This window comes from Setaria italica, chromosome IV, assembly GCF_000263155.2.
Source record: "Setaria italica strain Yugu1 chromosome IV, Setaria_italica_v2.0, whole genome shotgun sequence".
Lineage (NCBI taxonomy): Eukaryota > Viridiplantae > Streptophyta > Magnoliopsida > Poales > Poaceae > Setaria > Setaria italica.
In genome coordinates, this window is record NC_028453.1 from 2,023,643 (window position 1) to 2,036,662 (window position 13,020).

The following is a 13,020-nucleotide window of genomic DNA, read 5'->3' on the forward strand; positions in this document are numbered from 1 at the left end:
TTTTAGTTTTGCAGAAACAAACTCACAGATTATTTTCAGTAGGACTCTCTCCTTACCGCTGCTGCACAAGACTGTAAACACTGGAAAACTGCAGAATTTCTAGCAGCACAGTAGTAAGCCAATCCAGTATAAATTCATTTGGAAATTCCTAACAATTGGGAGGCCAGTTAGAAAAGCATTAGGACCTTTGGATCTTGAGCTGACATTCTCGACGAATTCAGCACGAATAAAATGTAATTGAGATCATCTACCTAACAAAGCATCCATACTCATTCCCAGTTGCTCTTGAGCAGACATTCTCGACGAATTCGGTACGAATAAACCGTAATTGTGATCATCTAGCTGGCAAAGCATCCATAATCATTCCCAGCTGCTCTGTTTCCGTCATGTTAACGTCCATATTGCTCGTTCGTCCGACACCGAACCCGTTGATGGATTCTATGTTCTCACATCCATTATAAAAGGTGAGGTCCATCGTTCAAGCTTAGTGGCCTTTCCCCAGATTCTCAAATGATGCCCTTGTAAGCTGCAACCATAGACGATTCTGCAGCAAAGGTGCTTTTGGACCCTTGTGAGAGCAGTTAGGAGTATGGGCTCGCAGACATGACAGACAGTTGCACTCAAGTCCTGACAAAGCTACCATACCATGGTCTCAAATCGTTGTTGATCTACCTTGTCTTGTGTAGGTACAATGCCAACCAAAATTCTCTTAGATCATACAGTTAGTTGCACCAACTGCAAAAGGACTACAAAACACACCCAAAAAGAAAATCATGTATTTTATATTTCTGGCAAACTATGTGCATAGTCCAAGGCTCCAAGCAGATGAGCAAGGCAGGTCAACCTGCTCAACCTGTCCCTTGACCTGCCACAACAGTTACACCAGACTGTGCTGGTGGTGGCAATTCATCAGTCACAACGTGTTCTCTGAACCTGTACTCTCTTCTTTCGAAAGGAATCATCGGAGTACGCATAGCTGGGCTGTACAGATAAAATTTACTCGAACAAATACGGTGACTTTAGAATCGGAACGAGATGCTAACAATACGATGCGGCGGTTCAAACCATGGTTACAGTACCAGTAGAATCTTTGTTCAGGACACACGAATGCTCGCTCATACTGACAGAATAACTACGACATGGTTTATTATGTTCTTCGCAACCAGAGTAAAGCAATCAAGCAGGCTACTGAAACTTCCTCATCTCCATCCGGCCTTGTGGAGCTGCAGGCAGGCGGCGGCCTAGTTGCAGCAGCAGCAGAGGCAGTCGAGGCAGCACTCGCAGGTCTCGTAGCAGCAGAAGCAGCACAGCGCCGTGAAGATGCTGCGAGACAGTTAGAACAGAGACAAATGAGAGGAAGCAGAGTTAAGTTCAGCAGAGAGAAAACTTCAGGAGAAGGGTGAGAGAAAAAACAGGAAAATGCCTTCTGGCAGAGAACGATGTGAGTGAGCATCGATTTCACGTGCAAATAAATAAAGTCAACGAGAACTTGAATAATAGTAGATGTAAGGGCATGTCAGGTGGTGGTTAATTTGATCTTCCTTGTTCTACTTCTATGTTGACTTTGGGAGATGTGTGATTGGCTCGGTTGTCTTCAGATTCTACTCCCTCTGTACCAAATTACTATTTTTTTGGATTTTTTGATACAAAACTTTTGAGATATGGATCTAGATGTATGTATATCTTGATATGTAGAAAAAGCTATGTATCTAGAAAATCAAAGCGAATAGTAATTTGGGACGGAAGGAATATAAGTGTAAGTTCTTCAAAAAACTGAAGTAAAAGCAGAGAGCATATTGTCAAAACCAAGGCTATCATACTGCAAAAGGATCAGAGACATGTAGTGAGTAGTTTTAATTCCTTAGCTCGGGGGAAAAACACGGACGAATGAATTCATGATAATTTGCAGGAAGATTGCTCCATGAAGCTGCAAGTATTTGCAGCGTCATATTTCTAGGAAACTGAACCTCCAAAAAAAGCAGTGGAAAATGAAGTTTTGACGGATAAAGAGGGAAAGAACTGCCAGCTGAAGCTTCAGGCCGTGCAAACTGAAACTGAACTGAATATCTGGAACTGAATCGGATTTTACCATGCGTAGAGGCAGCCCTTCTCCTCGTGGCGCCTCTGCACATGGTCGTAGTAGGACATCTCCTGCGCGGATGGGGCGTCGTACATCTTGCCTGGCCGGCTGGTGATGAACTACTGAAGAAGTGAAGAAGAAGAAGAAGAAGAAGGAGGAGGAGGGCAAGGGTCGTCTCGTCTCCCCTGATCTTGTTCTCATGGAAAGGAGTGGTGGATAGCATTTATAGACCAGGAAGAAGAAGGGATGTCATGTGCTCTGTGCTGTTATCCTTTAATGCTCACACATGTGTCACGAGTGCACGGACGAAAGAGACGGTGTCTGACAGTAGGACTACATGTGCCCACTCTGCCAGCGATTGTTTGCTGCTGAATCCATGTCACTTTTTTTTCCACCACAAAGCCCCGTTTGCAAAGCATGAATTTCACACAAAAATTGCTAGATTTTTGCAGGAATACGGAGAAATCTTGGCGTGTGTGTGTTCACTGCTCGTGTTCTAGATAAACTTCTAGTCTTTGTTTCCGGCCCACTGTTATTTCACTCAGGATATTTTGGTAGACTTTTCTTGGAACAAGAGGTAGTCTATGAGTAGACAGATCAGTTCTCTAGCTTCCGGTAGGCTGGAAAAAAGTGCAGAAAAGGTGGAAAACCGCCCAACGGCCAACTAGTTCGTCATTCATGTCACAGGAACAAGATCCTTCTTCCAACTTGCCTCTAGAGAAGAAAAATGGGGATCATGTCTACCTATTTGTTTCAACTTCTCATGTCAGCTTTCCGGCTTCTGGCAGCTAGAAACTAGAAAGCTAAAACAAACAATCCAGGGCTAGCGTTCGGAACGCTGGAAAGCTAAAGGCCTGTTTGGAAGGGGGTGCTGAACTTTAGCACCCCACTTTTAGCATCTGGGTTCCCAAACAGGGGTGCTAAAGGGAGGGTGCTAAAGTTTAGCCCCCCATTTCCTTTAGCACCTTCAAGGGTTGCTAAAAGGTGCAAATAGGTGCTAAAAGTAGTCGCAAGGACCACCTTTCCCCATTGCCTTCCCGCAACCCCCCTCTCTCCTCCGCCGGCCAAGCCGCCTCCGCCCGGTCCCGTCGCCTCCACCGACCACGCCGCCTCCGCCCAACCCCGCATCCTCCTGCACCGCCGCCTCGCACTCTCCGCGGCCCCTGAAAACTCAGGTCTCGTTGCCACTCGCCGACACCGCGCCGCTGCACGTCTGCCGCTCGGCTGACCCCAGCGCCATTGCCTCTGTCATCCCCTTAGATCGTGCACATCAACCAGGAACCAACCCCGCAGCCGAACGGCACCGAACCAACAACAGTCGCCGCCCGCAACTACCACAGCAGCAGCAGCCGCCGCCGCATTGGATCCGTGCGCGGGTGCCGCCACAGCGATCTGGCGTGCACGCATGTGGCGGACGGGTGGTGGGAGCAGGGAGGATGAGGCCACCCTTGCGGTGGTTAGGATTTGGGGTCTCTCTCGCCTCGGGTTTTCACTTGCCCCACCTGCGGACGGAGACGGAGGTAGTGGTAGCCTGGTGGGCGCGGGCGTGGTGCGTGGTTGTCGCTTCGCTCGGATCTAGAGTACGCGAGGGGGAGAGCGCACGCACACGCTCCGGTGCTCCAGCCCCTCTGCTTCACCCCACTGCGCATGCCAGCCGCGCGGCCACCTCTCCACGCTGTCGCACAAGCCAGCCACGCCGCCCCCAATCTACTCCACCGGAACGGCTGGCCGCGCTGTGCCTACTCCGCCCCGCCACGCAAGCTAGCTGCATGGCCACTCTCCACACCGCCGCTCGGGCCAGCCACGCCACGCCCTCTCCACCCTGCCGTGCAGGCTGGCCGCATCGTGCCCTCTCCGCACCGCCGCGTGAATCGGGAGGGGAAGCAGGCGGGGTGAGGGAAGGAGCGCCACCCGGATCTACTGGGGAGCTCCAACGTCGTGGGATCTAGCGTGCGGGAGCAAGCAGGGGTGAGGGAGCGCCGCCGTGCTTGGGAGAGAGAGAAAGGGTCGGGGGAAGAGAGGAGCGCCGAGGACAGAGGAGATGTGAGGGAGAGAAGGGGCTATTGCGGGAGAGGGGTAGCGCGGGGAGAGGGCAATGCGCCAGCCAGGGAGGAGGGAAAGGAGGGGTAATGTTGTCTTTTACCACCAAAGGTGCTAAAGTTTAGTACCATATCAAACACTCCAAGATGCTAAACTTTAGCCCTCCATTTGAGGGTGTTAAAGTTTAGCCCTGGTTCCCAAACGCAACCTAACTTCTGCGGGAATAAACTGAAAACTGGAAAGCTAGCTGAGAGGAACTTTTCCTAACTTTTGGTGTGCTGAGAAGATAAAAATTTATTACAAAAGCCAGCAACCAGAAAGCTAGCTTTCAAAAAAGCTAGCTTTCCAACCAAAAATCCAAAAGCAGAACCTCAAACGGCTAAGAGGTCATCGCAGCATATTGCTAGTACTCTGTCAATGGTACTTGGAAGCATCAATCATGCTTTGCAGAAAGATATCTACTATCCAGTGGCTCTGAACATAGCCAATCCGAATCACGAATCATGAAAAAGGGACTGAATCCTAACCCAAAACAATAACAAAGAGCCGCATATATGCAGATGCATGCTTTCCTAAATTCGAAATTTTGATGAACTAGTTTTGTTAAACTACTATTGCTCGGAACCCATGCAGTTCCCAAGCTCCAAACCTGGTAGGCGGTAACCAAACGGAATTACAGAAGGGATCAGGCACTGTTACTCCATGACAACACGACTGAACAAACGGAGAAGAAAGAAGGAGATGGTCTCACTCACCAGGCGTAGAGGCAGCCCTTCTCCTCGTGGCGCCTCTGGCAGTGGTCGTAGTAGGACATGTCCTGTGGCGGCGGCGCGTTGTACATCCTCGCTCCCTTCTTCTTCTCCTTTTCTCCTCTTCTCTGCGGCCGCAGTTCTACTGCTTGTACCTCAGTTCTCTTCTACCTTGTGCAGCGCAATGGATGAAGATGGGCTCGTACTTATAGACCAAACGCAGGAGAAGACACCAATTGTCAATGCCAAGGTAGTCACCTTGGAAGCACCCTTGCATCGATCACATGTAGACCAAATAAAATAACAAATAGTGGTTTTATTTTATTTCTATATCTGCATATGCATCCATGACTTAGTTTCCTTCACATCGAAGATTTGTTCGCAATTGTCATTTATTCAATAATTAATGAGAGGAATCCTTTTGAAATATAGATTGTATATGCTCCTTTTGTTGCAAATTATAGGTTGTTTTGACTTTTCTCGTATCATATTTTCACCAAACCTGACCCTGTATTCTCATCTCGATCGTGATGTCATTTGCTCTGTCCCAATGTTAAAAGCGACCATATGGTGGGGCCCTCTGCGTTGGGAAGGTTAGTAAGTGGGTTCAGTATCACTTTATCCTCAGTGAGATTTCTTTGTGATGAAGTCTTGAAGACATGCCTGATGATCAAGGCTGCATCATTTGTCGCATGTAGTCCAGAGGTTTGTTTCAGTTCACATGTTGTTTTCACCTAACCTTGTATGCCTCATCAAGTCATGATGTCACGTGCTAGAGCTGTCCTTATCAAGATCATGAAGATATGGCTGCCCAAGGTGGGAGCCGAGCTTGCCATGTGTGTGTCCTGCAACTTGCACATGTGTACTATGTGCTAGGTTGGCATTTGGCTTGCTCGGAATTGATGGCAAAAGTCCAGGATAGACGTCCGTGAATCCTTCCTCTCGTGTATTTTTTGGAACGTGTTAGCTTTTCTTCTAATATTTTATTTGTTTGCTGCTCGCAGAGACTTGACTGATGAGATGATATCTCCAAGAGATTATACAAATTATATATGGTATCTCCAAGCTACACTAATTTGCAAATTATATAATTTGTATGTGTTGGGCTGGCACTGGCAGTTGGCTTGCTCGAAATTGATGGCAAAAGGGCAGGATAAATGTCTATGAATCCTTCCTGTTATTTTTGGAGCTTTTCTTCTGATACTTATTTGCTGCTCGCAGACTTCACTGATGGAGATGATATCTCCGAGAGAGAGATGAGCGTTGCCAAAAAAAAAAAACAAAAAAAAACGCTGTCAAACTCGGTGAAAGCTACACGAATTTGCAAAATATGCAATCCGAGAGAATCTCTCCTGATACGCTAGCTCCAAACCCACTTGGTTAACATATTCCTTAGCGCCTAAGAGATGAGAGAAGACCAAGCCTCTAGACTAGTAGTACATCTACAGAGCTAGAATTATTGGCAGCCGAACGGTAGCTTGTGGTCACGTCCTACTCATCGCGAGAATTTCTCCGTCCCGTTGCTGACCGCGACCAGCGGATCGGACGTTGTTATACGTCGTAATGAGCTAGCATTGTCTGCATCGACATGGAGACTGTGCTCAGGGGGGCCATTTTTTTTTTACCAGCGTGGAATGCAGCGCGTATCAAGCAGTCAAAGTAACTCGGCGCCGAAATTTTTTTCCCCCAAAAAACAAAAACTCCGCGCCGAATTAACATGAGGTAACTGAGAACTGACGCGTGCTAGTACGTACCATAGCATACCACCACGTATGTAATATGCCAAAAACTTAAAATATTAAATTGAGTGAAATTTTAAAAATTTAAAACTTTTTGTTTGAATTGTGTGCTCATTTGAAAATGGAAGTCAAATTCTACTCTCATCTAGAAATTCCATAATAAAATTAAATCTCAATTTAATTCCAAACACGCGTGCTAGTTTGATTTGGCTCTTTTTGAATTTTGTTGAATTTCAAATATGAATATGTTTGAATTTTGAATCCAATTCTAACCTAACATAAAAACCAACCCTAAACTAACCTATCTAGCCTAAACTAACCCACCAGGCCAGCCCGCAACCAACCGGCCTAGCCTGCTAACCTATCTCTACCTGTCCCGCGTGCAGCCCAACAGGCCGGCCTGCATAACCGGCCCATCGGCCAACCAGCCACCGCACCCCTCGCCCTCTATTTCTGCCGCCTCCCCCCTCTCTCCCGCCTACTCTGCTCCACGTTGCGCGCCTCGCTAGCAGCCGCTCCACGCGCCCGTGACCTTCCGAGCCTTCCACGAGGGGGAAATCCCCACCGTGCCCCTGTAGCTCCCGCCGGCCGCGCCCAAATGGGTACTGATGCTGAGTATGGCAAATGCCACCACAGAAATCATGTTGGTGCAAACATTGTTGAGAGAACTTGGAGTTCAAAGTCCCAAGGCAGCAAGACTATGGTGTGACAATATAGGAGCTATATTTCACCCAGGACCAAACATATTGAGGTGGATTTCCACTTTGTTCGAGAAAGAGTATCACAAGGAGTTTTGCAAATTCGACTTGTATCAACAAGAGACCAGGTTGTAGATGATTTTACAAAACCAATAACAGCTCGGCAATTAGAAGAATTCAGGCACAATCTCAACTTAGACAAGTTGTGATTGCTAAAATATCTAGAGTAGAGTTTGAGCTGTTGAACATGTATATTTTGTTTGTTTTGATCTCTAACCTGCGTGTAGATAAACGCATTGTAACAAACTCAGTATCCGTAACCTGGTCTGTTGATAGTTCCATATAAGTACATAACCCGGTCCTGAAAAGGGTGACAACGCTTATACAATTTCCACGCTACTGATAGCGACGATTTGTACGCGAGCTAGGAGGATTAGCGGCCAACGATGCTACAATTGGCAGTAGCAGTTTAGCAGACTGTCTGCTACTGGCGATTACGTGGGAGGTGCCCAGAGTTTTGCATCCGGCTAGACGAAACCATTGGAAAGCGAAAGATGCTACTGTCTGTGTCTGGCGGTCAAATGAGAGGTGGCCACTTGGAGGATTACAGAGGCGTACGTACTCCTAGTAGCTTTCGTATTGGTGGATTGGGTTGATCGGGCGGGGTTGCTGCAGCTGCTGCATCGGGATGCGCGCCGGCAGATGGGTTAGCACGGCGGCAGCGACGCCGGTGTGACATGAATGGCAACGGCAAAAATTTTGTCATTGCTGCGAGGTCGGTGTGGGCCGTAATGAGCCTTATGCGGCTGGGCGCATGCAAGAGATCTGTGTGGTTACTTGTATACGCTTAGCTTGGATGCATACGCTTAGTTTGGATGAGATTAGATGATGTTTTGTTTTCAGTACGAGTACACGTAAAGAATATAGAACTACTAAAATAACAATAAAAAATGACTATTGTATGATATTATATTATAATAATATTTACTTCATCTTACCAAGTCTTAATCTGCTTTGAAATAAATTAAAATCACTTAATATGCATTAATTATATGCTAATAGCATCATTAAATGGACTAATGTCCGCATTCCGCGAGCCTGGCTCACCAGGAACGGCCGATTCTCTCGTTTCTTGGAGCCAGGCCCAGCGGTGCTTTTTGCATCCGGCCAGCCAGGCCTGACGCACCGTCGCAGCAGAATGCGCGACTAACCAAACTCGGCCGCAGGCCGGGGTGGGCTGCGCGAATTCTACTACCGCACGCTAGCTAGGCAGAAGGCAGGTGGGCCGTAGAAGCTGGAATTTCCGTGGCAAATCCGCTTGGCTCTGGGCTGGGCTGGGCTGGGCTCTCAGTTTCAGCGACGCGACTCCTGCACTTGGCATCTATGTGTTTGGATACGAGGTGTTAAATTTTAACAGTGTCACATCGGATGTTCGGATGCTAATTAGGAGAACTAAACATGAGCTAATTATAAAACTAATTGCAGAACCCTGTGTTAATTCGCGAGATAAATCTATTAAGCCTAATTAATCCATCATTAGCAAATGGTTACTGTAGCACCACATTGTCAAATCATGGACTAATTAGGCTTAATAGATTCGTCTCGCGAATTATACTCCATCTGTGCAATTAGTTTTATAATTAGCCTATATTTAATACTCCTAATTAGCATCCAAACATCCGATGTGACGGGTGTTAAACTTTAATAGGTGGTTGCCAAACAGGCCCTAAAAAAAAGCAGCCTGCTTGACGACGACACCTGTTGTGTCAGACGACAAATACACAGATACTCAGACAAGATCCGTCCTTGGAACTCCCGACAGCCAATCCAGCGACCACGATGCTGCTGCCCTCCTCGGCCAGTCGGCCATACCACTTGCCATCCGTCCAAAGGGCTCCAACTCCGTGATATTTGATATTCCTCCATGCATCGGCCCTTCCTTGATGCGGTGACGCCTGCGTTCAGCCTGCCAAGAACTCAACATGTCCTCCAGCACCTGCCACTACCGAAAAACTAAACATTCGCCTGAAGCTCACTACCGGTTGTGTATTGACCCGGTACTAATATAAGCATTAGTATCGAGCCTAACGGTTAGTCCCCGAGGAGCTCCTCGTGACCCCCTTCAGTACCGGACGGAGGTTTCACCCGGTACTAAAGGTCACAAATTAGTACCGGTTGAAGCCTCCAATTGATACTAATATGCCTGAGGGCCTTTAGTACCGGGTGGAGCTTCCACTCGGTATTAATTGGTGGGTGGGGATTCGAAATTTGAACTTCCCTGTATTGAAGTTCGCACTCGTCTGCTCCTCTCTCCGTCTTATCCGCTCCTAACTCTCCCGAATGGCCTCCCTCTCTCTCCCTTCTCCCCTAGTCCCTTCTCTTCCCCCAGGCGGGTCCTTTCTCTTCCCTCGGTCCTCTCCTCACCGGATCCCATTCCAAGCACCCCTCCCCTCTCCTCACGGCTGCCCCCTCCCCTCGCCCCTCATTGCAATGCCGGTGAGGAGCGGCGGCGGGGCGAGGTGAGGCACAACACGGCGGTGGGAGGAACGCACAGGCGGAGTAGCGGGCGACGGCGCGTGGAGCAGCAGCGGGCGATGGTGCGTGGAGCAGCGGGATCTGCTACATGACACGGATCTGTAGGGCAGCGCGGTGGGAGAGCGTAGAGGCACGGTGAGGGCGGCGGGATCTGAGGGGTGGCAGCGCGGCAGGACAAGTGGAGTGCGTCGCAAGGACGGCCGACCGGGCGAGGGGGCCAAGCGCGAGGCTGCCGGCAGGGGGTCGCGGGGGAGGCAAGGTGGCGGGGACGAGGGCCAAGACCAGGCTCAGCCGACAAAGGAGGAAGGGAGGTTGGCGATGTCAGGGATAGATCCCAATTACCCGCAAGGAAAGAAGAAGACAAACTCCTACTAGGATCCTCTGTAATCCTACTATGACTCATACATTGTAACCCTACTAGGACTCCTACCTTGTAACAGACTAGTCATCATTTTTGTGTTTCTTATTTTCTACTAATCATGGTAGGTGATACGAAGATTTTTGAGCTGTTGAAACTAGACCCTCATATTCAGGATGTCATTCAACACTTGCCATTATATGATGGTAAGTTTGATCCTAAAGCTATATTGATTGGGAGCTAAAAGTAGATAATGAATTTGATGAGCATGACCTGTCCGAGAAATAAAAAATTTATATTGCCTCTAATATTTTGATTGAATATGCTTTACTAGAATGGAAACACATTTGTGGGCACAACAAAGTTTCAGAATCTTATGAAGACTTCAAATTTCTTTTTAGAGATGCATTCATTCCTAAAATTAGACAATTTGAAGCAAGATAGTAGGACTGTGAAAGAATACCATCATGTCTTCAAGATTTGTGCCATGTTTGGTGGTTTAGATGAGTGTAAGAAAGATATAATGAGTAGGTTTATGAGAAGGCTCAATTCTGAAATTCAAACCATGCTAATTTCTAAAACTTATAAACACCTCTCTATCTTATTTTTGCTTGCTTATAAAGCTGAAAATTAGATTTTATTATCTAGAAATACTTGCAAGAACAATGTGACACATGGTAATACTTTTTCCTCCACTACACATCCTAATCAAGAGCACAAAATAGTAGAATTTGCTACTGATTTGCCTATGTTGCAACATGATTTGCTTGATGTACCTTGTGACAACGAAAAGTTGTGTGATATGTCTTGTCTTCACCATAACTAGTGATAGAGCACTCTCTTGTTCCTTTTATTGTCCATGACACGGAGGATGGGAACAATTTTATTGAGTGCATTGAGCAAATTGAGCAACTACACCCACTGCTAAACTGTGAAAATAATGATTGTGCAGCACCTACCACGTCGGAGGAGAGCGAGCAAAGCAACACATTCGATGCTGAAAACACTCCTTGTGAGTATGCTTATAATACTCTGCAATTTCCCACTACTGGTGCTAACCTCGCACGGGTTTTAGTATAACATCCTACTGAGTATGCCTTACCACGAACCGAACACTTTTCTCATAATGATAAGGAGTTGTTTAAAAATGTTTCTTATATACTACAAACACAACTCAAGCATGAACATGTTAAATTTGTTTTGAATGATGTACATGTCATTTCTATACATGTTCATTGCCTTGCTAGCAAGAAGGAAGAGCTGAAACTTCTGTCCTATTTTAACACATTAGGTTATATTGAATTAGAAATTCTTTGTAATCTAGATTGTCTAAAAATGGAACTTAAATTCGATTCTGGTTTGCCAAGTTTTAATCATTGTTCGTTTCATACAATTAGCAAATATGACAGCAAAAAAGAATATTTGATGCATAAAATGTATATTTGCTCTAATCTGAAATATCTTTTTGGGCTACAATACCATAATCAAATAGGAGGCTGCACTAACACAAATAATATATTGCAAAATTTTCCTAATTTTTTCCTTATGCAACGAGGTAAGCTTGAAGAAGGGGAGCATTGTTGGTTGTGGCCGTGCAGCATAGCCGTTGCTCCGTGTTCCAACATCAAAACAAGTATCTTTGAATGTCATTGGAGCAAATCAAGGATGACTTGCAACCAAGAATGGGAGAATGATGAGGACATCACCTGCTCGGATACAACCACATTGGCAACTTTTGATTCAAAGGTGAAATAATTCTTTATCATGATTGTATTTGATACATTTGATGAGTTGATGCTGCACCATAATTTGTGTTCATTGTTATTTTCAGAAATATATACGTGGATCAAAAAGAGTGTTAAACACACATGGAAGGTATGGAAGATCAAAAAAGTTCATTGGGGACCAAGTCTAAATATTTCCAATATCCTCCACCAGGCCACCACGTCACTTTTGGGCTAAGGAAAGAAAGAGATCAAATCCAACACATTTTGGGGCTGGATTCGGACTGCAGCACTGCACCAACTTGTGACAGCCGCCAAGACTTCATCTGGACTTCATTTTGGACGTTCAAGTACTTGATGGAAACCTTATCAAGTCTACTTTCATATGGATCTGGACTCATGTCCATATCTGCTCTGAGGCAGCCACAATTGTTGATTTACTACAGAGATCTTTTCTATCCACGGTGCTGCGTTACCTGATTATGTCCCGATGGGCCGTGTATCAAGTGGGGTCTAATAGGGGTGCATCCTAGGGTTGTAGGATGACCCCCGCCATGTCCTGATTGTCCTCTACCCTCTCGTATACCACCATAGCCGCCACAAACAGATTGGATTTTGTTTAGATGTAAGTTTAGCCATTGCTACTTCCTTGTAGACGTGTGTGTCAACTAAACCATCCGTTCTACTCGATTCAGAACCCCAACTTTGTGAGATTGGTTTTTATCTTCATATTTGTAATTAAGTTACTTGTTCTACTTGTTCTTTCCTGTTCCTCGATTGCTTGCAGCAATTACCCTAGTGGTTTAGTTGATCGTACTTCACAAGATCGCAGCGACCATCGGAGGTGATGTATCGGTTGGTAAGGTACAACATCCTTAGATGATTGTAGTCAGGATGTGAACGTCATCTACATCCCCAAATCAAGTTATCCTTGAATGATCCCCTTTAGCACCGAAAACTGATACTAAAAGGGGTTTGGACCTGATACAAAAGCGCACACCCAGCAGTGTGCGGCTACCTACCTACCCATCCATGTCTTGTCCGAACCTAGCTTGGCATAATGCCATGGACATGCATTGTTTATTTGTTTTGTTGCC

The 13,020-nt window shown here is 46.3% G+C and overlaps 1 long non-coding RNA gene across 1 annotated transcript; it reads right to left on the minus strand.

Moving 5' to 3' along the window:
• Positions 1–977: 977 nt before the first annotated feature.
• On the minus strand, positions 978–2,326 carry LOC101756613. The gene is made up of 2 exons (XR_001163753.2): positions 2,090–2,326; positions 978–1,323 (listed from the first exon to the last, which is right to left on the minus strand). It is a non-coding gene; the product is annotated as an uncharacterized LOC101756613 (long non-coding RNA).
• Positions 2,327–13,020: the final 10,694 nt, after the last annotated feature.